This window comes from Giraffa tippelskirchi, chromosome 11 (assembly GCF_054371585.1).
Source record: "Giraffa tippelskirchi isolate mGirTip1 chromosome 11, T2T-mGirTip1v1.2.pri, whole genome shotgun sequence".
Classification (NCBI taxonomy): Eukaryota; Metazoa; Chordata; class Mammalia; order Artiodactyla; family Giraffidae; genus Giraffa; species Giraffa tippelskirchi.
In genome coordinates this window covers 4,843,449-4,868,829 of record NC_137285.1, presented here as the reverse complement: position 1 = coordinate 4,868,829, position 25,381 = coordinate 4,843,449, and the positions used below count along the sequence as shown (strand labels likewise).

At 39.4% G+C, this 25,381-nt stretch overlaps 1 protein-coding gene and 2 long non-coding RNA genes across 4 annotated transcripts in view; 1 reads left to right on the top strand and 2 right to left on the bottom strand.

The window, feature by feature from the left end:
* Nucleotides 1-25,381, bottom strand: part of TTC28 (tetratricopeptide repeat domain 28) — a 581,567-nt gene that overhangs the window by 412,813 nt on the left and 143,373 nt on the right. The gene's annotated exons all lie outside the window — the stretch shown is intronic.
* Nucleotides 1,973-9,545, top strand: LOC145526629 (uncharacterized). The gene is made up of 3 exons (XR_014069039.1): nucleotides 1,973-2,810; nucleotides 4,531-4,662; nucleotides 8,767-9,545. It is a non-coding gene; the product is annotated as an uncharacterized LOC145526629 (long non-coding RNA).
* LOC145526626 (uncharacterized) lies at nucleotides 14,357-24,457 on the bottom strand. The gene is made up of 2 exons (XR_014069035.1): nucleotides 21,375-24,457; nucleotides 14,357-14,664 (listed from the first exon to the last, which is right to left on the bottom strand). It is a non-coding gene; the product is annotated as an uncharacterized LOC145526626 (long non-coding RNA).

Below are 25,381 nucleotides of genomic sequence, written 5' to 3'. Positions count from 1 at the left end.
CCCTTCAGTGCGAGCACAGCCTGCCCAGCTCCAGCCACACAGAGCAAATGGTTTCTGGGTCTTAGTGCCACGACATCTGCTCCAAAGCAAAAAGTAAAGCATACAGTTTCAGAGGCACCTCACAGCTCCCAAGGAATCAGAGCCAGAAGAGATCTACAGAAGTAGGAGACCATTTCAAAGGATCTTGATTTGTGAGTTACATCAAAAGGAAAAAAGAAATAGAAAAGGTTTCTAGACCAAAGGGCTATATAATCCAAAAGTGTGACTTGAAGGAAAAAGATTTAAGGTATCTGATAGATTAAAATTTTAATCAAAAGTAGACTCTGCTTCTCTAAATTTAGCACTGATTTTATTATTGCTATCAAGATTAAGTTTCATGCAGCATCTGTAAAGTGATTCCATCCTATTTAAGGAGATACATCTCCAAATACAAAATACAATGTAATTCTATTATTTGTCATCCAACATGTCTAGTAATTCTTATCACCATGAGGCTACTTTGATAGATGGGAATTAATGGGTAGTGTAAGCTACCAGAATACTAACTGATGTATATAATAAAAACAACTGATGTACCATCACTCCATTGTTCCAACCACGTTTAACGTATTACTCTCAGAGTTCTATAATATAATGCATTGGCAGGATTGACTGATGTGGATGATTATAAGCAGACTGGACACTAACAATATCAGATACAAATGTCATTAAAATACCCAAAACAGTTAACTAAAACAAATTACTTTTGAGTCTTTTGTTCTAGCCTGAGTCTGAAATCTGATGGTGAAATCATTATCTTTTAAAAGTAATAATATCAGCAATTATAGCTGAAGGAATAAGCACTAGTTCTTAAGCCATAATCTGCATCATAGGTACACATCAGCCTTACTGCTCTGCTCAATAAAACTACTAAGTGCCTATGATGTAAGCACCTATTATTTGCCAGCCCCTGTTTTAGACACTAGAAATATGAGTAAGAGGCTGTCCCTGCTCTTAAAATTACACACTGCAGGCTAGAGTCACAAATAACACCGACACTCTGTGTATGTTCTCACATATCCAAATCATTCTTCACAGCTTAACATGGATATCCTACTAACACGGAAGTTCAATAAACTCCAAATTCATTAATCTTCCCCCAAATCAGCTTCTCTTCTCAACTTTCCTGTATCTGTCCATAGCACTGTTATTCTTCCAGGATCACAAACTAAAACTTTAATTAACATCATTCCTTTGTCTAATCTATTACCAAGTCCTTTCACTTCTTTCTTAGACATTGCTTTCAAATTCCTGCTACTGATATCTGAGGTCAGAGCCTCACAAAACAAACATATATTAAGTCTTAACTGGGTGCAAAACATCATATAGGATAGAAAGGTATAAAACTAAGTCCCTACACTAGAAGAAGTTAAAAGAAGTTAGGACAGAGCTGAAGACCTATAAGAAGACAACTAGACATTTGCCTTGGTCGGTTAAACAAATGACTTACGTGGTTAATAGCATTCCAAGAGACAGAAGAAGAAATCACTGTAAACAGGGATGGCCAAGGAAGGTGTAACAAAGGAATCTGAAACAGAATCTCAGAGGAGATACAACTCATTCTAGAGCCAAAAGCCAAGGCCCTTACCACAAGCAATAATGCTCTTCAGAATCACAGAACTCATCTCCTACCCCCTCTCCCACTGACTTTCCCAGACCCTGCCATACTGGCCACCTCACTGTCCCCTGAATATATCAAGCACCCTCTTCCTGAATCACTCTTCCCCCAAATACCTTCTTGGATCTCATCCACAGTTCCTTCAATTCAAATTTCATATTAGAAAGGCTGTCTTTCATCATCCCTTCTAAAATAATAGCACTATGACCCACATACTGTTACTGTCTCTCTTCCTTGGGCTGCTACAGTTACTTCATAGGCCTTATGGCATATACTAAGAGTTTATTTATTTAATGTCTTATATCCCCAATATAGAGATGGGAATACCAGACCATCTGACCTGTCTCTTGAGAAACCTGTATGCAGGTCAGGAAGCAACAGTTAGAACTGGACATGGAACAACAGACTGGTTCCAAATAGGAAAAGGAGTACGTCAAGGCTGTATATTGTCACCCTGCTTATTAACTTATATGCAGAGTACATCATGAGAAACGCTGGGCTGGAAGAAACACAAGCTGGAATCAAGATTGCCGGGAGAAATATCAATAACCTCAGATATGGAGATGACACCACCCTTATGGCAGAAAATGAAGAAGAACTAAAGAGCCTCTTGATGAAAGTGAAGGAGGAGAGTGAGAAAGTTGGCTTAAAGCTCAACGTTCAGAAAACTAAGATCAGAGCATCTGGTCCCATCACTCCATGGGAAATAGATGGGGAAACAGTGGAAACAGTGTCAGACTTTATTTTTTGGGGCTCCAGAATCACTGCAGATGGTGACTGCAGCCATGAAATTAAAAGACGCTTACTCCTTGGAAGGAAGGTTATGGCCAACCTAGATAGCATATTTAAAAGCAGAGACATTACTTTGCCAACAAAAGTCCGTCTAGTCCAGGCTATGGTTTTTCCAGTGGTCAAGTATGGATGTGAGAGTTGGACAGTGAAGAAAGCTGAGCGCCGAAGAATTGATGCTTTTGAACTGTGGTGTTGGAGAAGACTCTTGAGAGTCCCTTGGACTGCAAGAAGATCCAATCAATCCATCCTAAAGGAGATCAATCCTGGGTGTTCATTGGAAGGTCTGATGTGAAGCTGAAACTCCAATACTTTGGGCACCTCATGCGAAGGGTTGACTCATTGGAAAAGACCCTAATGCTGGGTAGGACTGGGGGCGGGAGGAGAAGGGGACGACAGAGGATGAGATGGTTGGATGGCATCACCGACTCGATGGACATGGGTTTGGGTGGACTCCGGGAGTTGGTGATGGACAGAGAGGCCTGGCGTGCTGCAATTCATGGGGTCGCAAAGAGTCGGACACGACTGAGCGACTGAACTGACTGACTGACTGATCTCCAAGAATATAAGTTACAATGGAGCAGGAACTTTGTTATAAAATCAATACCCAGTGAACAGTGCCTGATACAATAGTCAATAAATATTTGTTGAATGAAATAACGAAAGAAAAGGACAAATAGTGTAAGCAAAGGAGGCAAGCCTATGTAAGATGTAGTCAAGATACAAAATATATCGATCTGCCTAAAACCAAAGCTTAAGTATGAGAATGTTAGAGGCAGAATGTTTCTTGCTCAGCTCTGTAATCCTCAGGGGCCAGCATAGTGCCTGGCACAGCAGAAGTGCTCGATATTTATGGGATAAAAGAATGAAGGGAGGGTAGAGATTGAATGATGAATGAATGAAATTCCATTCCATTCCATATAAAGTAAAAGATACTTTGGCAAGGTACATTGGAACCAAATGGTAGGGAAGAATGTAAGGCAAAGAAATTTGGACTTTATCCTGTAGGATGCAGAGCATTAAACGTATTAACAGTGGTCAAGAGGCACACTGAAGCAACATTTTTAAGCAATCTAACAAAATATTAACCATAACTTTATGAGGCTGCTTTGTACATAAACCTTTAGATTTTTAAATTATGTGCATAGTTAAAATGTTTATAATGATCATTCAACAGATATCAAAACTGAAATCACAGGAGTTAACTGACCTTTTCAATGCCATGGGGCAAGTCAATCGTAATGGAAGGATTAGAATCCAGGGCTTATAAACCAATACCTGAGTGATGGAGACAGGAACCTACAATTGCTTAGGGGTCAGAATAAAAGTTTCTATATTTTACTCTGCCTCTGACTTGCTACACAACAAAAATTTTCAGAAGGGCAAGGCAGGTGACATGAATAAATGAAACAGGTGTAAGATAAGAGGGAATTGTAAAGATTACAAATCCAGAGAAAGATAAATCATGAAAAAGAAGGAGTTACAACATAACACTAGTCAATTGATGTCATACAGGAATATCAGTCCAATGGTACCAGATGCTCTAAATTTTCATTTGAGAAGCTAAAATTTTCCTGATTTTAACTGTTTGCTCAAAAGTTTTAAAGCATCTTAACAGGCCAAACAAAACATGCCTGTAGGTCTAAATTCCATCTGCAAGTCATAATTTGTGACTGCAGATTTAACTACTCAAGGTTTCACTTTCCCATATATAAATTAAGAGACCTTCACAGTCCCTAATCTATGGGGTGGTTTTCTGAGGGCATCTGTAAATCCATATGCATACCACACATGGTCTGTGGACTGAGGAGCTCAGATGCTGTACCATGCTCAGACGTTGCTGGACTTAATAAATTAAGACAGTTATTTAAATTGGCAGAGGGGGAGTCTGAGAACAGTGGATTGTAACAGGAAAGGCGACAGAGACATTTATGTTTCAATAGAAAGACATAATCAGTCTAAAACTTCAAGGTGATACAAGGTTTCAGTTGGTTTTCAAATTTTTAGGTATGCTTCCTTTGGGTTACTTATTTGTACGGTATTTCTTCCCCCACTGACTGGTGAGTGTTTTGGCTTTCATTTAGTAGGTGCCACTTGACAGAAGAATCCCATGGACAGAGGAGCCTGGCAGGCTACACAGTCCATAAGGTTGCACAGAGTCAGATACAACTGAAGAGACTTAGCACAGCACAGCACTCAATAGAGGACCATTACCTGTAAGTCTATAAATATGAATACAATCTTAAATCATCCTGCTTTTTTTCTTTGTGCCTTTATTTTGCTTAATCCAAACTGATTTAGTAATTATACCTGAAATATTTATAGAATTACTATTATATCAGTATACCTCCTCCTATGGAAATTACTTATATAGAGCTACCAAGATAACACAACTCAGTGTAGCTTATTGTTTGAAAGATCCAGTGTCAAACAGTACGAACATAATTTCTCAGATACGCAACTACTAAAAGGCATCTGTACAACTCCATTTTTTAACACAGCACTTTGCAAATCACTTACCTAAAAGCAGATACTGTAAAACAGTCTATTAAAATAGTGTTTTCCTCAATAACTACTTGTCTATTCAAACCTGAACAAAAGCAAGAAACAGGAAATGAATGGAGAAAACACACCTTTTTTCATTGTTGTGAATTCTTCACGATTTCCTAAGGAGTGATATGTCTGACACTGATCACAGGGTAAATGCCTGGAAAAGCTAGTCTCATAGTTATTTACATTTATTGTGTTTTAGAACAATAAACTCAATGTGAAACAGTATTTGGAAAATACATTAATTTTCCCAAAGACCTCTAAATTATTTTCAAGTATCTAAAAAGACATTAGGAAAGTAAAGGGACAAAGGTAGAAGTATATTTGAAACCAAAAAATGTGGCCTCATTAGTGATGTGTGGTGTTCAGTCACTCAGTTGTGTCTGACTCTCTGTAAGTCCATGGAGCCTATCGGACGCCACAGAACTTTCCCGGCAAGAATACTGGTGTAGGTTACCACTTCCTACTTGAAGGAATCATCCCAACCCAGAGATCGAACCCACATCTCTTGCATCTCCTGCACTGGCAGGCAGATTCTTTACCTCAGCACCACCTGGGAAGCCGATCACTAGTAACATTTCACACAACTGGGTGCTTTCAGAATATTAAAGGCCTTGCTTTGTTTTAAAAAAAAAAAAAGAGAGAGAAAACTTAACCTGTTATAGTAAGAATTCTGCCACACAACCAAGTAGATGTAGAACCATGCTCCCATTCCTTGGAAGTAAACTTCTCTACAACCTCCAGGGAGAATCACCTCTAACCTTAGCCACCTTGCTTCCTTCCACTATGTCAGACAGTGTCATAGAAGCTGAAGCACAATCCTGTAAAATTCAACACATACTGATGTAGGAGATAGATGGACTCCAGGTTAGATATTTACAACTGACTTCCTGTTTGCATTTCATGGGGCACAAAGAAGTGGGTTTCAGGCTGGATATAAACTATTAGCATTTTCTGAGACAAGAGATGGTGGGCTCCAGTTAAAGCATTTACAATCAGCCTCCTGTTTCCTCTCTGAAATAGCAGTAACAACAGAAACAAGGTAAATAGCCAGGATTTGTCTCTTGTAAACACTTTAAGGTAATCGTTATGCAATAGTCAAGGTAATAGTCACAGCAAGGACAAAGAGGGGTAAAACCCTGTTTGAGTAAAGGATTGAAGGATCTCTGTTCCCCACTCTTTTGCAACAAGGGAAACACTACACATACACAGAAAGGCTCCCTATGGGTCAAAAGTCAAGGGATAACACCAGGCCATAATGAGTTGTGCTCCTCCCAGAAGCCTTCACTTTGAGATCCATCTTGGCTGAGGGATGTGTGCCCATCCAGGGGAGGCTCCCAGCATACATCAGGTATAGAGAAAGAAACCAGATAATTGGCCTGAAAGAAGACAAAGACCCGGAAGAACTGACCTATATAGATGACTCACCACATCGTTACTTCGGTCCTCCTCACTAGGGGAACACCTACACCCTTTTCTCTCTGGATGTGCATCTCTGCCTTGCTTCTGTCTAACTAAACAAACCATTTCTCTATGTGCTCTCCGACTTGTTGTTGTGCTATGTCTCTAGTAATAAACTTTGTACCTACATTTACAGTTTCTGCCTCCATGATAAATGCATTTTTCACTGGGGATAAAAATCCAGGGAAAAATAGTTTCTAGCCTCCAGCCCTTTGGTGGCCTGGTGGCTAGGATTCCTAGTTCTTATTCAGACTATCCAGGTTCAATTCCTGGGCAGGGAACTAAGAGCTCGCTTCACGCCATGGCTCACTGCTGCCTTACCAAGATCAGACTGAGTGCTCATTCTATACAAGGGACTCTACCAGCTACTATGAAAGGAGACAAACATAAATCAGATGATTTTTGCCCTTGAGGACAGAGCAGTCTGGTGGAGGTTGAAGGAGAAGACAAGTACACAACTAATAAAAATAACAATAACAATAGCAGCTAACCCTTACTGATCTTGCCATTCATCTGACTTTAAGAATCCAAGCTCTTAGAGCAAGCTAAGTGCTAGAAGATGAAATAATTAAGGGCATATTCTCTCATTAAGACTATGAGAGCCCTAAAGAGTAATTAATTCTGACTGTTGTAACTAAGAAAGGGTTTACTGGAGAGGTGGCACAGTATCCTTTCAGCAAGCAGAGAAGAGGTTGGGGAAGGAATGTGCCAGACTGAAGGAACAGAGCATGAGCCAAAAGATGGAGGTATGAAAACATGGACCACATTAGTGAGTCATCTTATTGATCTGAAACATAGAACACAACGCAAGGCATAGTGTGCTTAAAGTTAGAGGGTTGTGAATGCTATCACCTTAACAATAATAACTATCATTTATTGAGTATGTACTAAGCACTGAAGTCTTTTATATGTATATGTTTTTATTTGTTGATTCTTCTTAACACCTTTATGAGGAGGAACTATCATTATGCCCATTTTACAGAAGAGGAAATTAAGACTAACGGGTTAACTCCCAAAGAATTCCCAAAGAATCATGGCTAGGAGAAAGGAAACTGGAGTCAGATTCTCAAGTCTCGTTCTTAACTCCTGACTTAGAATACAGAGGTGAGCAGCACAGGTTCTTAGTTAAGGCATTAGCAAATCTATTTGAGTTTCATGCGAACTCTGGAAGCATACTGTGAAGGACAGAAAAGCATATGAGAACAATAAAGACAGGAAAGCCAAAGAAGTTTCTGTTGCAATAGCTCAGTAAGGGATGAAGAGGTCTTGAATTAGGGCAGCAGAAACAGAGAAAGGCGCTTCTTAAAAAGACATTTCCCAAGTAAAACATGGCCTAGGCTTCTGGGGTGGTTCAGATGGTAAAGAATCTCCCTACAATGCAGGAGACCCATGTTCGATCTCTGGGTTGCAAAGATCCCCTAGAGAAGGTAATAGCTAACCATTCCAGTATTCTTACCTGGAGAATTCCATGGACAGAGGAGCCGGGCAGGCTACAGTCCATGACGTCACCAAGAGTCAGAAGCAACTGAGTGACTAACGCACATACAACAACAACAGGAAGCTGTTACGTGAAAGAGACAGAAGCAAGGATTTAAAGATGATACCTAAATTTTTCACAATCTTTTAGAAAAAGAGATACCCCATTAACTAAGGTATGGATCACAGAAAGAACAGGTAGGTATTAAATTCAGTTTGAGACTTATAGGTCAGGAATGTAAAGTAGGCAGGTGGAGGTACTGCCTGGAGTTAAGGATATATATCTGTATCTACAGCTATAGCCATGAAGAGATTTGTAGTTCATTCATATAATGATGACATATATAAAGCTTTGGTGAAAAAAGAAAAAATACAATATAATTCACTGCTCAGTTGGGATGTGTGGGACACCTGCCCAGTTTCCTGAGGCAGCATTTTTATTTGGCTAATTATGCCTGGTCCACACTTTAGATCCACCAACTAGCTATCTGACCTTGGGTTACTTCATTTTCCTGTACTTCAATTTCCAACTTTGTAAAATAGAGATAATAATAGCAAAGTATGGTTGTCGGGAGTTTTAAATTATATATGTAATTATACACACACACACACACACACATATATATCTTGTATATAATGCTGTATGTTTACTGTTTTTGTTACTGTTGTTGTTTTACTATGCTAACCCTGACTTGATTTTTTTTCTCTTTATCATACCAAGGATTTTGTATTGATTATATATTAAGGGCCACAAGCTGTCAGAACTAATCTTCATGTATTTCAGTGGTAAAATCATTTTTCTAATGAGACTTCTGCTTCTGTTTGTGACACAGCAACTGGGACCAGGCGTACTCTTCCAGCGTAACTAGAAAACTGGATAAAATATAGGAAAAACACTGTTTTTGTACTACTTCAGACAACAATATGCACATAGTCCATGAACCTTGAGAGAAGCAAAACAAATGAGGTAACCCCTGTGATCACCCTGGATTTCTGCCTGGAGGCACTTTCTGGACCACAGAGGAGGAAAGGGATCCCAAGCAGAGCACAATGGTCTTGAGGAGTCAGAGTCTGAGGATGCCAAGGAAGCTGGAACATTCAGGGCAGAGAAATGAAGAAGATGAACTCTAAGGGGCAACGTGGACATGGTTCTCTAGAAATCAACAGAGGGTCTTCTTGAGTTTTGGATGAATACAAAGTTGCCCAAAATAGGGTAAAACTCCGTGAGGCTAAGTGAAGGAAAGCCGTAAGATGAACAACTGTCAGAACTCTCTAGGGCTGTAAGTCTTTTAAGTTCCAATAGCTAGAGTGGAGGGAATACCTGGAGCATTCAGTAGAGACCTCAGAAGAGTCATTTCTCAACAGAAGAGGCTAACGACACTAAAGTATACTGTAAACTTACCCTGACAAAGTTTAAAAACAAGTCTTGAAAAAAGCACATTTAATCTACAAGTAACTTAACTATTCGGCAGAACCAAGTTCAATACTCTTTGAAGGAAAACAACAAAATCTACTACTCAATGAAAAAGTTCAGCATTCAATTAAAGGACATGGGTACTAGCCTGGAAATACTTTATCTCTTTGGTAAATAATGAATCTTCTATCTTAAGAATACCATGACTCCATGACTGTGTTACAATTTTCTCATATAGATCAGATCAATGGACTATAATAGTCTGGGCTACAATTTTGTTACTTCTCTCTACCAGATAACCATAGCTATAGAGCATGCATAATTGGTGCTATATAATTTATCAATCTGGGAAAAATTTCAGCATATGTTATCTTTACTTAGAATTTATAGGATTTATCTGGAGTCAGTTCAGTGGTCAGATATTTGGGGCAGAACATACAGCTTTGGGTTTATTAACCTTCTTAAAGGAAACCTGAATGTGCAGGGGCAGTGTTTTATTATGTTAAATTTAACATAATAAAGAAGCTTGAACAGGGGGCTTATTTACTTGTGTGTTTTTAACCAAAAGAGGCTATAATTTCTCTGGTTATGGTTAAAAAGAACACAGGAAAAGTAGATCTCGTTTCAATTCTATGGCAGGATAAAGGCTATGAGAGAAGAAAGTCAACAGAAAAAAATATTACTCTTGAAGTCCATTTGAAAGCGCTGCCTTGTTGCTAGCTCTGTAATTAAGAAGCAACCAAATAGATCACACTCACAAAATGGACACCTGTGTATGGTAGTTGTTGAACTCCCTGGTATCTGAACTTAGCCTCTGTTTGAGGAATTCCCCATTATCTGAGTCTTGGTGGAATGTAGGAAGTATCTCTCATGACAGTAACAAAAGGTCAGATAATTACTTGATATCTACCACCTGATGACTGGGATGAAAACAGTATCTCTGGCAAAGCTCTTTGCCAAAAGTTTGAATGTGAAGCAAGTGACTCAAAAAATAGTAAGAGAGAGAATTTACTCTGGCAGGACCCACAGCAGCAGCTAGCTACTGTGGTCATCGGTGCCATGGAGCTCATCATGACCTACAACATCCAGCTCCAGGATATAGCAGTTGCTGCGGGCACATTATGGCTGAAATCCATGTACCTTTGGATTAAAACAGTCACAATTGTTTTCTGTTAAACTTGCAACCAAGGGCTTCCCTGGTAGCTCAGCTGGTAAAGAATCACCTGCAATGCAGGAGACCCCAGTTCGATTCCTGGGTCAGGAAAACCTGCTGGGTAAGGGATAGGCTACCCCCTCCAGTATTCTTGGGCTTCCCTGGTGGCTCAACTGGCAAAGAATCTGCCTGCAATGCAGGAGAACTGGGTTTGATCCCTGGGTTTGGGAAGATTCCCCAGGAGAAGGGAACGGCTACCCACTCCAGTATTCTGGCTTGGAGAATTCCATGGACTGTATAGTCCATGGGGTCGCAAAGAGTCAGACACGACTGAACGACTTTCACTTGCAACCAAGAACTGTGGTTGACTCACATAGACAGGTTTGATTTTGTTTATATGGGGACACAAGTTTTTCTTGCACGAACATATAGAAATGAATAGATATGTATGTATGCTGGAGAGCTCCAAGGCAGAGTCTTCTGCCTATTAAGTATTCCCTCAGATCTCAGCTAGCCCCAAGTCTCTAAATATCACCTCTTAATTGATGACATCCATATTTATACATCAAATTCCTATCTCTCTGAGCTCCAGACTTATATGAATAGCTGCCTACTCAACATCTTAACTAAGATATCTAACAGAACATCTCAGACATCTCAACAAAACTCTTGACTTTCCCCCAGTAATCTGGTCATTCTTCATTCTTTATTTTATCTCAGTTAATGGCATCTCTATTCCTCCAGCAGCTCAGGCCAAAAAATTAAAAGTTACTTTGGATTCTGCTCCTTTGCTTGCCCTCAACATCTAACACACTAGCAAGTCCTCAACTTTCTACCTACAAATTCTAACTCACATCCTGCCACTTCGCATCACCTCTACCCCTTCTTCTTTAGCCACAGTAGTCATGAATATCAACTGGACAACTACAAGAGCTTCACTCTGCCTCCTGTGATCCAGTCTCTCTGTGAAAGTGAATGTCACTCAGTCATGTCTGACTCTTTGTGACTCCATGGACTATATACAGTCCCTGGAATTCTCCATGGTCAGAATACTGAGTGGGTAGCCGCTCGCTTCTCCAGGGGATCTTCCCAAGCCAGGGATCGAACTCAGGTCTCCCACATTGCAGGTGGATTCTTTACTAGCTGAGCCACAAGGGAAACCCAAGAATACTGGAGTAGGTCACGCATCCCTTCTCCAGTGGATCTTCCCGACCCAGGAATCGAACCAGGGTCTTCCGCATTGCAGGCGGATTCTTTACCAGCTGAGCTACCAGGGAAGCCAGAATGATTTTTCAATGGAAGCATGTAAATTATCATATGTGAAACGAATAGTCAGTCCAGGTTCAATGCATGATACAGGGTGCCCCGGGGCTGGTGCACCGGGATGACCTGGAGGGATGGGATGGGGAAGGAGGTGGAAGCGGGGTTCTGGAAGGGGAAAACATGTACACCCATGATGGATTCATGTCAATGTATGGCAAAACAAATTCAACCTTGTAAAGTTAAAAAATAGAAAATAAACTAATTTAAAAAAATAATAATATAAATTAGATAATGCAGTTCCCCATTTGAAAACCACGTTAAGGCTTCCCTTTGCACAAAGTATAAAAAAAAAAAAGCCTCTACCATGTCTTGCAAGGCCCTACATCATCTAGCCTCTACTTTTCACCCTCATCTCTTACCATACTCTTCTTTAACTGTGGCCAGAGACCTACCTTGTTATGCTTCCTTCATGACCTCAGTGGTTACAGTTTTGTCTGCCTGGAAATCTCTTCCTCCAGAGTAGGTATTCCTTCTCAATATTTTGAGTCTCTTTTCAAATATAAATAGCAAGTCCTCAAGGAGTACTCCTGAACAAAATCAACTCCCCACCCCAAATTCAGTATATATTCTTACTTTGTTTTCTTCAAGCCACATCCACATATTACAGTTTGAAAATGCATTATTTACTCATTTGATCACTATGTCACTCAATAGATTCTAAATTCTAGAGAGTGGTATCTATCTTGCTCACCGCTCTAAGTCCAGTACTTCAAACAGGTCCCAACACATATTAAGTACTCATTAAATATTCATTCAATGAATCAGTGAATTTAATGTTAGCCATATGATAAGATTAAACAGACAGAATTTCCTTTAGCAATAAAATTTTCAGCACAGCATTTACTCATTTACCAAAGGATTTGAGAAAGCTTCGGGAGATGGTGAAGAACAGGGAAGCCTGGCGTGATACAGACCATGGGGTATCAAAGAGTCAGACACGACTAAGCGACTGAACAACAACATTTGGAAACACCTTCAGTTCCAAAAGATACACTCTCCCAAGTAACGCCAGAAGGGCTTTTCCCCTTAAATCAGTACTATGCTCTGGGCTAAGTCTGAAAATGCTCAAGTGAAAAAATATAAGCTTCTGAAATATAATTATTGTCCAATAATGTTTTTTATTGCAAGAACTTCAGTACTATCCCTTTCTATTTTCATTTGTACTAAAGAGAATCTTACGTTACCTAAAAATGCGTGGATAAAATGATCTTTAGATAGTTTAATAAATAAATTAAAAACACTTTGAAAACCTTAGATGAAGTACAAATCACTTGTCAAAAGTACAATCTTATTTGTCAAAACATGAAAATGAGAAAAGAGAAGACACAGAAATAACAGGCGCAGAGCTGCCAAACTGACAGGCTGTCTTAAGTGAGATAGTCAAAACATTCATATGCTAATTTTTTAAAGTGCTGTCTATCCGGCCATTGATATAAAAACAAGACAGGGCTTTTTCTTCCTACTTCAAGAGTACATGAATGGGCCAGATAGTGGACACTGATTACCAAATTAAGGAACAGCAGTTAAGATCATAAAGAATTTTCGGTTTATTCTGAATGCACATATAAGTCAAAAACTGACTTGCATGAAAGGTATTTCAGAAGATCCACCTCCCACAGAAACACTCTTATCATCTAACACAATTACTGGTAGTGTTCTGCACATAGGACACAGTGCAAAAGATGATTGTTCATGTTAGTAGCTGGGATTAGCTATACATTGTAAACGGCAAAGGTTGAATAGCAAATAACTACCAAAGAAGGCTTAAAGATTAAACCAAAATGTACAAACACTATTTAAAATTATTTTCCTTTTCCATTTAGTATCTTAAAGTGTTTTCATGTTCACATTTCTACTAGGTAGTCCTCCCACTTACAACACTAATAATTCTAAACAAAAGAGCACCTCCTTGAAATGCTCCATTCATTGGGCTGATGAATCTATCATCCTCAAATCTATTATCAAATTAAATCAAATCTATCATCAAATCAAAACCCACCTCCTGGGATGCTACACAAATCCAGTCTAGAAATACTACTGAAGTTTTGTTCAAATTTGCTTTGGTAAGAATGCTAATGTTTTCAGACTTACATTCAGATGTTCTGCTGCTAAAGAAGAAAGTGACACATACTATATGGTTCCATTTATGCAAAATGTCCAGAACAGGCAAATTTGTAGAGACAGAAAGTCAACTGGTGAGTGGTTGCCAGGGTCGGGAGGGGTGGGGGGTAAGGGGGCGGGGAGGGCAGGTGAAGCTGGGGAGCAGTTAGGAGACAGGAAGAATGGCTGCTAATGGGTACAGGATTTCTTTGGAGAGAGATGAAAATGATTTAGAATTGGATAGTGGTTGCACAACTTAGTGAATAAAAGAAAAACCACTAAATTCTACACTCTTAAAAGGGCAAACGTTATGGTATGTAAAAAGTATCACAATAATGCTTTATTTTTTAAAAAAGTGATCAGCTTTCCCCAATTCACAGAAAATTTAAGTTAATATATAATTCTCTTTATTTAAAACTCTTCCTCTCATAAATTTTTAATTCTTTGGCATGAGCTATCATTCTCCTTCTAGCACCAGACAACAAAAATAAAAAATCAGCAGACTGATGTCAGCATGGAAAGTTGAGAGAACAGATCAACAACATTCTCGGTTGAATGCGTTATTTTATCCATGGACATGTGCTGATGATATTAATTTACTGTAACCATTTTCTATAATTACCATCTATAGAGCATCTGAAAGATAAAATATGTCAATATTTCACATTATTCTACTAAGAACACCATGGCTCTACACGGTGTCTTGTTTACACACGTTCAGTCACTCAGTCTTGTCCGACTCTTTGCGACACCATGAATTGCAGCACGCCAGGCCTTCCTGTCCATCACCAACTCCCGGAGTCTACCCAATCCCATGTCCATCAAGTCAGTGATGCCATCCAACAATCTCATCCTTTGTCGTCCCCTTCTCCTCCTGCCCCCAATCCTTCCTAGCATTAGGGTCTTTTCCAATGAGTCAACTCTTCGCATGAGGTGGCCAAAGTATTGGAGTTTCAGCTTCAACATCAGTCCTTCCAATGAACACCCAGGATTGATCTCTTTTAGGATGGATTGATTGGATCTCCTTGCAGTCCAAGGGACTCTCAAGAGTCTTCTCCAACACCACAGTTCAAAAGCATCAATTCTGCGGCGCTCAGCTTTCTTTACCGTCCAACTCTCACATCCATACATGACCACTGGAAAAACCATAGCCTTGACTAGATGGACATTTGTTGGCAAAGTAATGTCTCGGCTTTTAAATATGCTACTTAGGTTGGCCATAACCTTCCTTCCAAGGAGTAAGCGTCTTTTAATTTCATGGCTGCAATCACCATCAGCAGTGATTTTGGAGCCCCCCAAAATAAAGTCTGACACTGTTTCCACTGTTTCCCCATCTGTTTCCCATGAAGTGATGGGACCAGATGCCATGATCTTAGTTTTCTGAACGTTGAGCTTTAAGCCAACTTTTTCACTGTCCTCTTTCACTTTCATCGAGAGGCTCTTTAGTTCTTCTTCAATTTCTGCCATAAGGGTGGTGTCATCTGCATATCTGAGGTTATTGATATTTCTCCCGGCAATCTTGATTCCAGCTTGTGTTTCTTCCAGCCCAGCGTTTCTCATGATGTACTCTGCATATAAGTTAAATAAGCAGGGTGACAATATACAGCCTTGACGTACTCCTTTTCCTATTTGGAACCAGTCTGTTGTTCCATGTCCAGTTCTAACTGTTGCTTCCTGACCTGCATACAGGTTTCTCAAGAGACAGGTCAGGTGGTCTGGTATTCCCATCTCTTTCAGAATTGTCCACAGTTTATTGTGATCCACACAGTCAGAGGCTTAGTGTAGTCAATGGAGCAGAAGTAGATGTTTCTTTTGGAATTCCCTTGATTCTGCCTTGATCCAGTGAATGTTGGCAATTTGATCTCTGGTTCCTCTGCCTTTTCTAAATCCAGCTTGAACATCTGGAAGTTCACGGTTCACGTATTGCTGAAGCCTGGCTTGGAGAATTTTGAGCATTACTTTACTAGCATGTGAGATGAGTGCAATTGTGCGGTAGTTTGAGCATTCTTTGGCATTGCCTTTCTTTGGGATTGGAACGAAAACTGACCTTTTCCAGTCCTGTGGCCACTGCTGAGTTTTCCAAATTTGCTGGCATATCGAGTGCAGCACTTTCACAGCATCATCTTTCAGGATTTGACATAGCTCAACTGGAATTCCATCACCTCCACTAGCTTTGTTCGTAGTGATGCTTTCTAAGGCCCACTTGACTTCACATTCCAGGATGTCTGGCTCTAGGTGAGTGATCACACCATCGTGATTATCTGGATTGTGAAGATCTTTTTTGTACAGTTTTTCTGTGTATTCTCGCCACCTCTTCTTAATATCTTCTGCTTCTGTTAGGTCCATACCATTTCTGTCCTTTATTGAGCCTATCTTTGCATGAAATGTTCCTTTGGTATCTCTAATTTTCTTGAAGAGATCTCTAGTCTTTCCCAATCTGTTGTTTTCCTCTATTTCTTTGCACTGATCGCTGAGGAAGGCTTTCTTATCTCTCCTTGCTATTCTTTGGAACTCCGCATTCAGATGGGAATATCTTTCCTTTTCTCCTTTGCTTTTCGCTTCTCTTCTCTTCCCAGCTATCTGTAAGGCCTCCTCAGACAGCCATTTTGCCTTTTTACACACATTAGAGCCAATGAAACAGAACAAAGCTAAAAAGGCCAAATAAAGATGAAACTAACCTTTATAACAACCTTTATATGCTAGCCTAATATGGTTCATCTATGACTATAAACTCTTAAAAAAAAAAAAAATTCCTGTACACAAACTTTTCTGACTGCCTCCAAAAAGTAGGTGGAAAGGTTGTTTCCTATAATTCTCACCAACTTTAGCATCACCAACTCAAAGATAAGATTTTTAAATTCCAATCCTAAAACACAGTGACTATTCTGTGTCAGAATCAGTTCCAAATGAAGAAAAACAAATCTTAAAAAAAACCTCTGCTACCTGAAGTAGTCAGATCTTAATGACAAGTAAGTCACAATTTTCATACCTGCCAAGTGTAATGCTACTTATTTTACTGCACTCTCACTTATTCTATATCTCAGTCAACTTACTTAGACTTTCTACATATAAAATGTTTCTACATGTATAATATATAAATGTTATATTTATAAATTTATATATAAATATATAAATGTTTCTATATATAAATTATTTTTGCTTTAATTTTATATAAAACCCTGTTTAAAGTTTTACCTCAAAAAACTTAGAGTAAAATTCAAAATAATAATAAAAATGCATTTAAATGGATAAGGGACCTGGTCTGAGGACTGAAAGACAGAGGAAGGATGAAAGGGCAGGAGGAAGGGAAGAAAGATAACATATTCATCCAAAAAGCAAAACCCAGGAAATTTTAGCTTGAAGATAGTATGGACTTCATTTAAACTTATATCTAAAAAGTACTGAAATGGGTGAGACAATTTGAAAAATTCCAGATGTATCTAAGCCTGTTTTTCAATAACTTTCTCAATAATCTCCCCAGAAATAGCAGTTCTGATACAAACCAGGATTTGGTAAAGACAGAAACATCAAAAGATATGTTACTAAATAAGAAGCTTTAATCTTTTTTAAAAGTCAGTTTCTGAAAGGTAATACTGAAATATTTTCCCTATTAATAAAAGTGTAGTCTTATTTCATCAGGTCATGTGTGTGTGTGTGTGTGTGTGTGTGTGTGTGTGTGTGTGTGTGTGTGTGTGTGTGTGTGTGTGTGTGTGTGTGTGTGTGTGTGTGTGTGTGTGTGTGTGTGTGTGTGTGTGTGTGTGTGTGTGTGTGTGTGTGTTTTGACAGAGGGAGGTAGAAGTGGTAAGTGGTTTAGCTTGGGAGTTTTTATATTCCTACTCCAAAGATCTTACTCTTTTTTTCTAATACAAAGTCTAAAGAAAGTAAGTGGAGCCTGACACAAACTGCCTTGCCCTCCAACCTTTCTCTCAAAGTGCCACCTACTTACCTCTTCCAGGTCAGGTCAAGTCCACTCATACTCCAAGATCAGTTTCTGCTTTTTGCAGAAAATATATATTAGCAAACTCTTTTCATGTTACTGCTGTTGTTCCATATTAGCAATGCAATCAATTATCTTATGTTTAATCCTCAATCTCCTAAACTGAGTCCTAATCACTTGGTACCTACTCCTTATCCAAGTTTTTTCTTCCCTGTCTCTGAATACTCAGAAATCTCACCCAAAGCCTGGCTCTTGCCCTCATGAACAACTTGATACCTGACCTATATATTATCTGACTCTGATCTTCTGTGTGTACCTTCTGTTCTGGATCGTCCTCTACTCTCAAACAGCCCAGACTTGGTTATAGCTATTAATTTCAAGGCTGTCCTATCAGGAAATGTTGCTTGTCCTGTGGAGGAGGAATAGGGAGGTGGAGGAGTATGTTCATTGAAAAAAAGGATTAAATATCAGCAAATTTTCTGTTATTATGTTTTACCACAATAAAAAAAAAAATTGAAAATAAAACAAAACAAATACAGAAGTGAATCTCAGACTATTTGGGAAAATAATAGCTCTCTGATGAGACCCTAAAAGGAAATACAACTAAGATTATCAGGATAAAAGCTGAATAAATGAAAGAAGCCAGGTCAGAGTTGAAATATGTTAACTTGAAGGTTTTAGAACTAGGACGTTGAAGTACAGAGATAAGGTCACAAGTAAAGGTTGATTATGGTGAGATACTTTTTTGTTAAATTAGTTGTAATTATAAAGTTAAAATATATTATGGTAAAATGTGAACAGATAGAAGACTAAAAAATAAAAAAGACTACAAAATAAAAAATTTAACTCCTCCTTCCCATTACCGCCTGAACTCTTCCAGGTATATTCAAACAATTTTTTCAACTCACACGAGGTAACACTTTACATATGGACCTGTAACTTGTCTCTCCACCCCAAAGAATATCTATGACATGTCATGAGCTACCTCCACTCACTTATAATGGCTACATTATATTCCAAATACAATAATTAATCATTGAGAGTATCTGTGGTAAGAGAAACTCATTCACCATCTGGATATCCCACCAGCTGTTCAAGCACATTAAAATACAGACAAACGGGCCCCATCAGGCTGAAGAATTTACATCTCTCACAAATTTCCAGGTGACGCTGCTGCTGCTCTAAAGACTACACTTTAAGAACTACTAGGCAATGAATAGTTGATCTGCTCTGATAATTTGAGAAAACAAGCAGAAAGGGGCAACAGTGGAATAGGTTGAACTCCTATCAACTGGCACGGCAAAGATTTAAGAACTTCCAAATTCAGTTATCACAGAAGGTGACTTGGGATATCTTGCTGGTACCTTACCTAGGAAGACTGCCTGGAGGCAAGGGGATTCCAGTAGCAGGAGGCTTTAGATTGTATCACTAGAGGTGGAACCTCAGAGAGGCTGGAAGAGACAGAACTGGAACTTAGTCTCTAATATTAAGAAACTGCAATGGAGACGTTCCTAAAGGGCCCTTCAAAATATTCATACCTGTGCCTCCATAAGAGAACTAGCATTTGGACACCTGCCAATGGAGACCAGAGAAACTGAAACAATCAACACTGAGTGAGCGACAACTGGACCAGTTAAGTGAGACATTAAACTCTTCCCACTTCCGTCTAACTCATTGGAAGAGCTAGAGACCCAGAAGAGATAGGGAAAATTTTTTTCATGATGAAGCCTGAGCCACTGGCTTTGGACAAAGCGGAAGGGAAGAACTTTAAACTGGATATACTATTGGAGTTTTAAACTGGAATTTTTTAAATATTCTAAAGTGGAAAGTGAAATCGCTCAGTCATGTCCAACTCTTTGCGACCCCATGGGCTGCAGCCTACCAGGCTTCTCCATCCACGGGACCTTCCAGGCAAGAGTACTGGAGTGGGTTGCTATTTCCTTCTCCAGGGGATCTTCCCGACCCAGAGATCGAACTTGGGTCTCCTGCATTAAAGTATACACAAAGTTATGGAATCAAGAATCTGCTCAAAAAGAGGGATTTCACAGAACATGGCTGAAGAAAGTGATTACAGGAAAACAAAGCCATGTCATGTTTGTAGCTCCATAAGATGGTTAAGGGAGCCAGATGCTAATTTATCATATCAGCACCTTCATTTTCCTGATTATGTGTCTATTTTTTACAGTCTCTTGATGATGCTTACTTTTCAATTTTATTTAAGAAAGATTTTCCCTATCTATGAAAAAGACTAAATTAGTGTATGGTAAGATTTTGTTGGCCTTCATTTGCTCACTTCAGAAGAGAAAAAAAAAATCCTCACACTTTTGTCTTTCTTAGAACAGAATTTAAAATGAAATACCTTTAAAAAATAAAATAAAATAAAATAAAATGAAATACCCTCCTTCTCTCTCAGTATCAGAACTTGCATTTCATCTTTACTTTTTCTATTACTATCTCAAAGTTACCCTATTATCATTTCATTTTCAACACTGGAAGAGAAGATATTTACCCGATGTTGATCCTCCCAGGATTTTTACTTAACTAAACTACAGCAGGTCAGGAAGCAACAGTTAGAACTGGACATGGAACAACAGACTGGTTCCAAATAGGAAAAGGAGTACGTCAAGGCTGTATATTGTCACCCTGCTTATTTAACTTATATGCAGAGTACATCATGAGAAACACTGGGCTGGAAGAAACACAAGCTGGAATCAAGATTGCCGGGAGAAATATCAATAACCTCAGATATGCGGATGACACCAGCCTTATGGCAGAAAGTGAAGAAGAACTAAAGAGCCTCTTGATGAAGGTGAAAGAGGAGAGTGAAAAAGTTGGCTTAAAGCTCAATGTTCAGAAAACTAAGATCATGGCATCTGGTCCCATCACTTCATGGGAAATAGATGGGGAAACAGTGGAAACAGTGTCAGACTTTATTTTGGGGGGCTCCAAAATCACTGCTGATGGTGATTGCAGCCATGAAATTAAAAGACGCTTACTCCTTGGAAGGAAGGTTATGGCCAACCTAGGTAGCATATTTAAAAGCAGAGACATTACTTTGCCAACAAAAGTCCGTCTAGTCCAGGCTATGGTTTTTCCAGTGGTCATGTATGGATGTGAGAGTTGGACGGTAAAGAAAGCTGAGCGCCGCAGAATTGATGCTTTTGAACTGTGGTGTTGGAGAAGACTCTTGAGAGTCCCTTGGACTGCAAGGAGATCCAACCAGTCCATCCTAAAAGAGATCAATCCTGGCTGTTCATTGGAAAGTCTGATGTTGAAGCTGAAACTCCAATACTTTGGCCACCTCATGCGAAGGGTTAACTCATCGGAAAAGTCCCTAATGCTGGGTAGGATTGGGGGCGGGAGGAGAAGGGGACGACAGAGGATGAGATGGTTGGATGGCATCACCAACTCGATGGACATGGGTTTGGGTAGACTCCGGGAGTTGGTGATGGACAGAGAGGCCTGGCGTGCTGCAATTCATGGGGTCGCAAAGAGTCGGACACGACTGAGCGACTGAACTGAACTGAAACTACAGCATTCTTCACTGCTTTAATATCCTCTTTGAGAACAGAAGGAAGCAATACCACTTGGAAGCCATTTATATTAAGGCAAATTTCAACTCACAAAAGAATCTCAAATGACTTGATTCTGTGGTCTTTTATAGACTTCACAACAGATGCTTTCCATTTTATAGACTCCCCCAAATTTCTTACTGCTATTGTGTGCCTCTGTGTCCAATGATCGTATATAATCAGCAGAACCATAAAACATCATAGATTTACATTTCTGGTTACTGACTTAGGTTTACAAACTTTAGTTTCTCTCATTCGGGAGAAAAAGTTCTTCTTCAGCTGTCTTACTGAAATACAATCACTAGGGTAAACTCTACATGTAAGAAAATCGCAGGAATACATTAGGTCAGATATAAATAGTGAGAAGAAAACCAGAAGCTAACCTTTAATTTTTAAAAGCATATATCTAAATTCTAGAAATGGTCAATTAACCAAGCTTATAACAGGTATAAAATAAGTCTTATTTGAAATGCTTATGTTAGCCAGGGTTAGCTTTAGCATCAGGGACTAGATAACTCAAAATAACAGTGGCTTACCTAAGACAGAAATTTAACTTTCTCCTAGACAAATAAAGTCCAGAGATGACATTATGTTCCCTATCATCAAGAATCCATTCCCCTATCTTGCCTTCTCTCATCTTTAACACATGCTTTCAGTACTGCTGCTACTGCTGCTGCTAAGTCGCTTCAGTCATGTCCGACTCTGTGCGACCCCATAGACGGCAGCCCACCAGGCTCCGCCGTCCCTGGGATTCTCTAGGCAAGAATACTGGAGTGGGTTGCCATTTCCTTCTCCAGTGCATGAAAGGGAAAAGTGAAAGTGAAGTCGCTCAGTCATGTCCGACTCTTAGCGTCCGCATGGACTGTAGCCTACCAGGCCCCTCCGTCCATGGGATTTTCCAGGCAAGAGTACTGGAGTGGGGTCAGTACAGTTCAGTTCAAATAGCTACTTAACCACCAGCCGATATCTACATTCCATCCAACAGGAAGGAGAATAAGACAGGAAGAAAAGCACATCTCTCCCTATAAAGGTGTCCTAGGAACTGTACTAGACACTACTGATTACATCCCACCGACCAGAATTCAGTTTTATGCATACACCCTAGCTATGAGTTTGGGTAGTCTTCGTTCTAGGTGGCAAAAGGTCCCGTTAATAACTGCAGAGCTCACTGCTATGGGAAAGGAAGTGGGTGAACACTGGGGAAGAGCTCGCAGTCTCTGCCTCAGTGATGATCACGGTTTGCTTCTGAACACCAGGACTTAGCTTGCCGCCTCAGGCAAGTCAGTTTACATTTTCTCAATCAAAAGCTTCCCAGCTCCTGGCATGAAGAATATCAACTAGAAAAATGTACAGCATACAAACTTTAAGTTAGAGTATGAATACATTCTGGGATCTAAAGTAGAGCAAGTGATTACAGTTAATAATACTGTATTATATAAATGAAGGTTGCTAAGAGTAAATCTTACATGTTCTCATCACAAGAAAAAAAATGGTAGTCATATGACCTATGGTGGTAATCATTTTGCAGTATATGTTTTTTATATCATGTTATATGTCAATTATACCTCAATAAAGCTGGGCGGGGGGAGAAAAAAGGTCGAAAATACAGGGCGATACTGAGAAAGCCAAGAGATTCTTAGAGGCAGCAGTAAATTTCCCAAAGATGTTAGACAGCATTTGAATGAGGGAAGGATATAAAACAATGCTGATCTGATCTGTTTTTTTCTTTCCCCTTGAGATCTTTCCTCTGTGTTGCAGGTACAGGCATCAAAAAATTCCACTGTAAAGCATCAATGGTATATAAAAAACGGCATACCAAACAAAAGTAATAAATCTAAAGAAATCATACAGAGCACCAAGAATGTGAAATGTGATTTGGCACCGAGACCAGCAAAGAGCAGCACAGTGTGTGATTAATCCTGCATGGCCACATTTACATCTCTAATTTGCTCATATAAATGCATTAAGCCAGATGGTTTTAGAGCCTAGCACTCTGCATATACTCGTGGGTCAGCACCCACATTTTCTATATTTGATGGGTGCCCAGACCTTGACAGGACGCACCCCTTACCCTTCAGCAGTTTCTAAACATAACCCCTTTATTCTTAATTTTCCCCACTTTCCATAATCAGCATTCTCACATCCAATATCCACTTATGCCAACACCTGCTGTAATGCTGCTAAGCAATATATTAGGAGGACAAGAAGAGACAACTGTCACTTTAACTTAGAACACACCAGAAAGACAGTTTTGAAAATGGGGGTTTTATTTTATTTGTGAAAAATTAACACCCCCTACCAAAAATAGGAACTACATATTTTACTAGCATAAATCCTATTCCATCTTTTAAAGAAAAATTCACACCAATAACTGATATTCTCGAATATCCAATAAAAATTCCCAAACCAAAGTTTTTATTTGTGAAATTTTAATACTGATTTTCAGTTATTATAATAACTCTACACTTACTGATCTGTTGGCATCTAGCTCCAACCAGACATATCATGTGAGCCTATTCAGTAAGGCAGCTGTGGTAGCAATTTGATTCTAGGCAAATAATATACTGTTGAATATGGTCATTTTTTTCTATCTCAAGTGCCATCAATTAATGGACCGTCAATTAGTCTTTAGTACGGAACTGTCACGTTAGGAACTATACGTGACAGGCAGATATAAAATAAAGATACCCCTGAAGCATTCACAAGCTTAGGATTTTGGTCATAACCTAAAAAGAAAGTAATCTGAAAGAACTCAGAAAAGACCTGTTTATTTTAGAGACACAGGGTACAAAGTAAGAATGCTGCGAAAATACGATGGTGACATCCTTTGAGGATGAAGACATCCTCAAAGATGTGGGGATGACCTGGGGGGCTACAGACACAATTCTCTCTGAGAAGAAGCTGAATCCACTTAGTAAACCTTCAGGAGCTCTACAAATGGTGGGTGCAGTTGGGGTGGGGGGCAGATACCTTAAGGGTCACAATGCAACTAGGAGAGGCCCAGGGTGCAATCGCAACACCCACCGGATTAACCTATTTGAATCATGGCAAAAAGCTATTTAAATCAGCAATCTCGGGGAAATATAAATAGTAAAGACACAGAGCTATCAAAATCTCTGTCTATGGGTCCTATCTCTCCTCTAATTTTAGACGACCATTTCTTTCTTCCTCTACCTTTTTTACACATGTAAGAGTTTACCCCTTATGATGCTATGTGGGGCAATCACAATTGCAAGATTGTCTCTCATTTGGTTTTAAGAGCAAAGGGATAAAAATCATTATGAAACTATCATTTCTTATTAGAATTCATCCATTTTGGTACAATCAAAGCACTCCAATTACGATTTTCAAGAACATGCAATTATTCTGTCTCTAGTTATAACTAAATCAGCAACCGCAGTTTAGGTACCCTACTTTTCCTTCTTTCTCTGAGAACCGCACCCCATCAACAGGATAGGGAGTCTGAAAGTAAAAGTGAAGTCACTCAGTCGTGTCTGACTCTTTGCGACCCCGTGGACTGTAGCCTACCAGGCTCCTCAATCCATGGAATTTTCCAGGCAAGAGTACTGGAGTGGGTTGCCATTTCCTTCTCCAAGGGAGTCTGAAGCTGCGTTTATTAGGCATGAATCTGCCTCTTGGCCACAGGAAGCTGCACCAGGGTTGGACATCTGATCAAGTTAGGGCTTCAAACTGCTTTGTAGGAATCTGGAACCAATATTCAATTCTATTACCTACTATCCTATTAGTCTGAACTATTCTCTTGTGAACCCAAGACCTAAGACTGCCATTGAGGGTTAGATATGCTTGGTACTTGTATACCAAAACAGAGAAAGGTGGTCTTCAGAAAAAACATGAACAGCTGCAGACAGAGAAGGAATGATTAGAGACTGGTAAACTAAATAATAGCTCCCAAAAATATCCAGGGCCTAATCCATGAAACTTGTGAAAA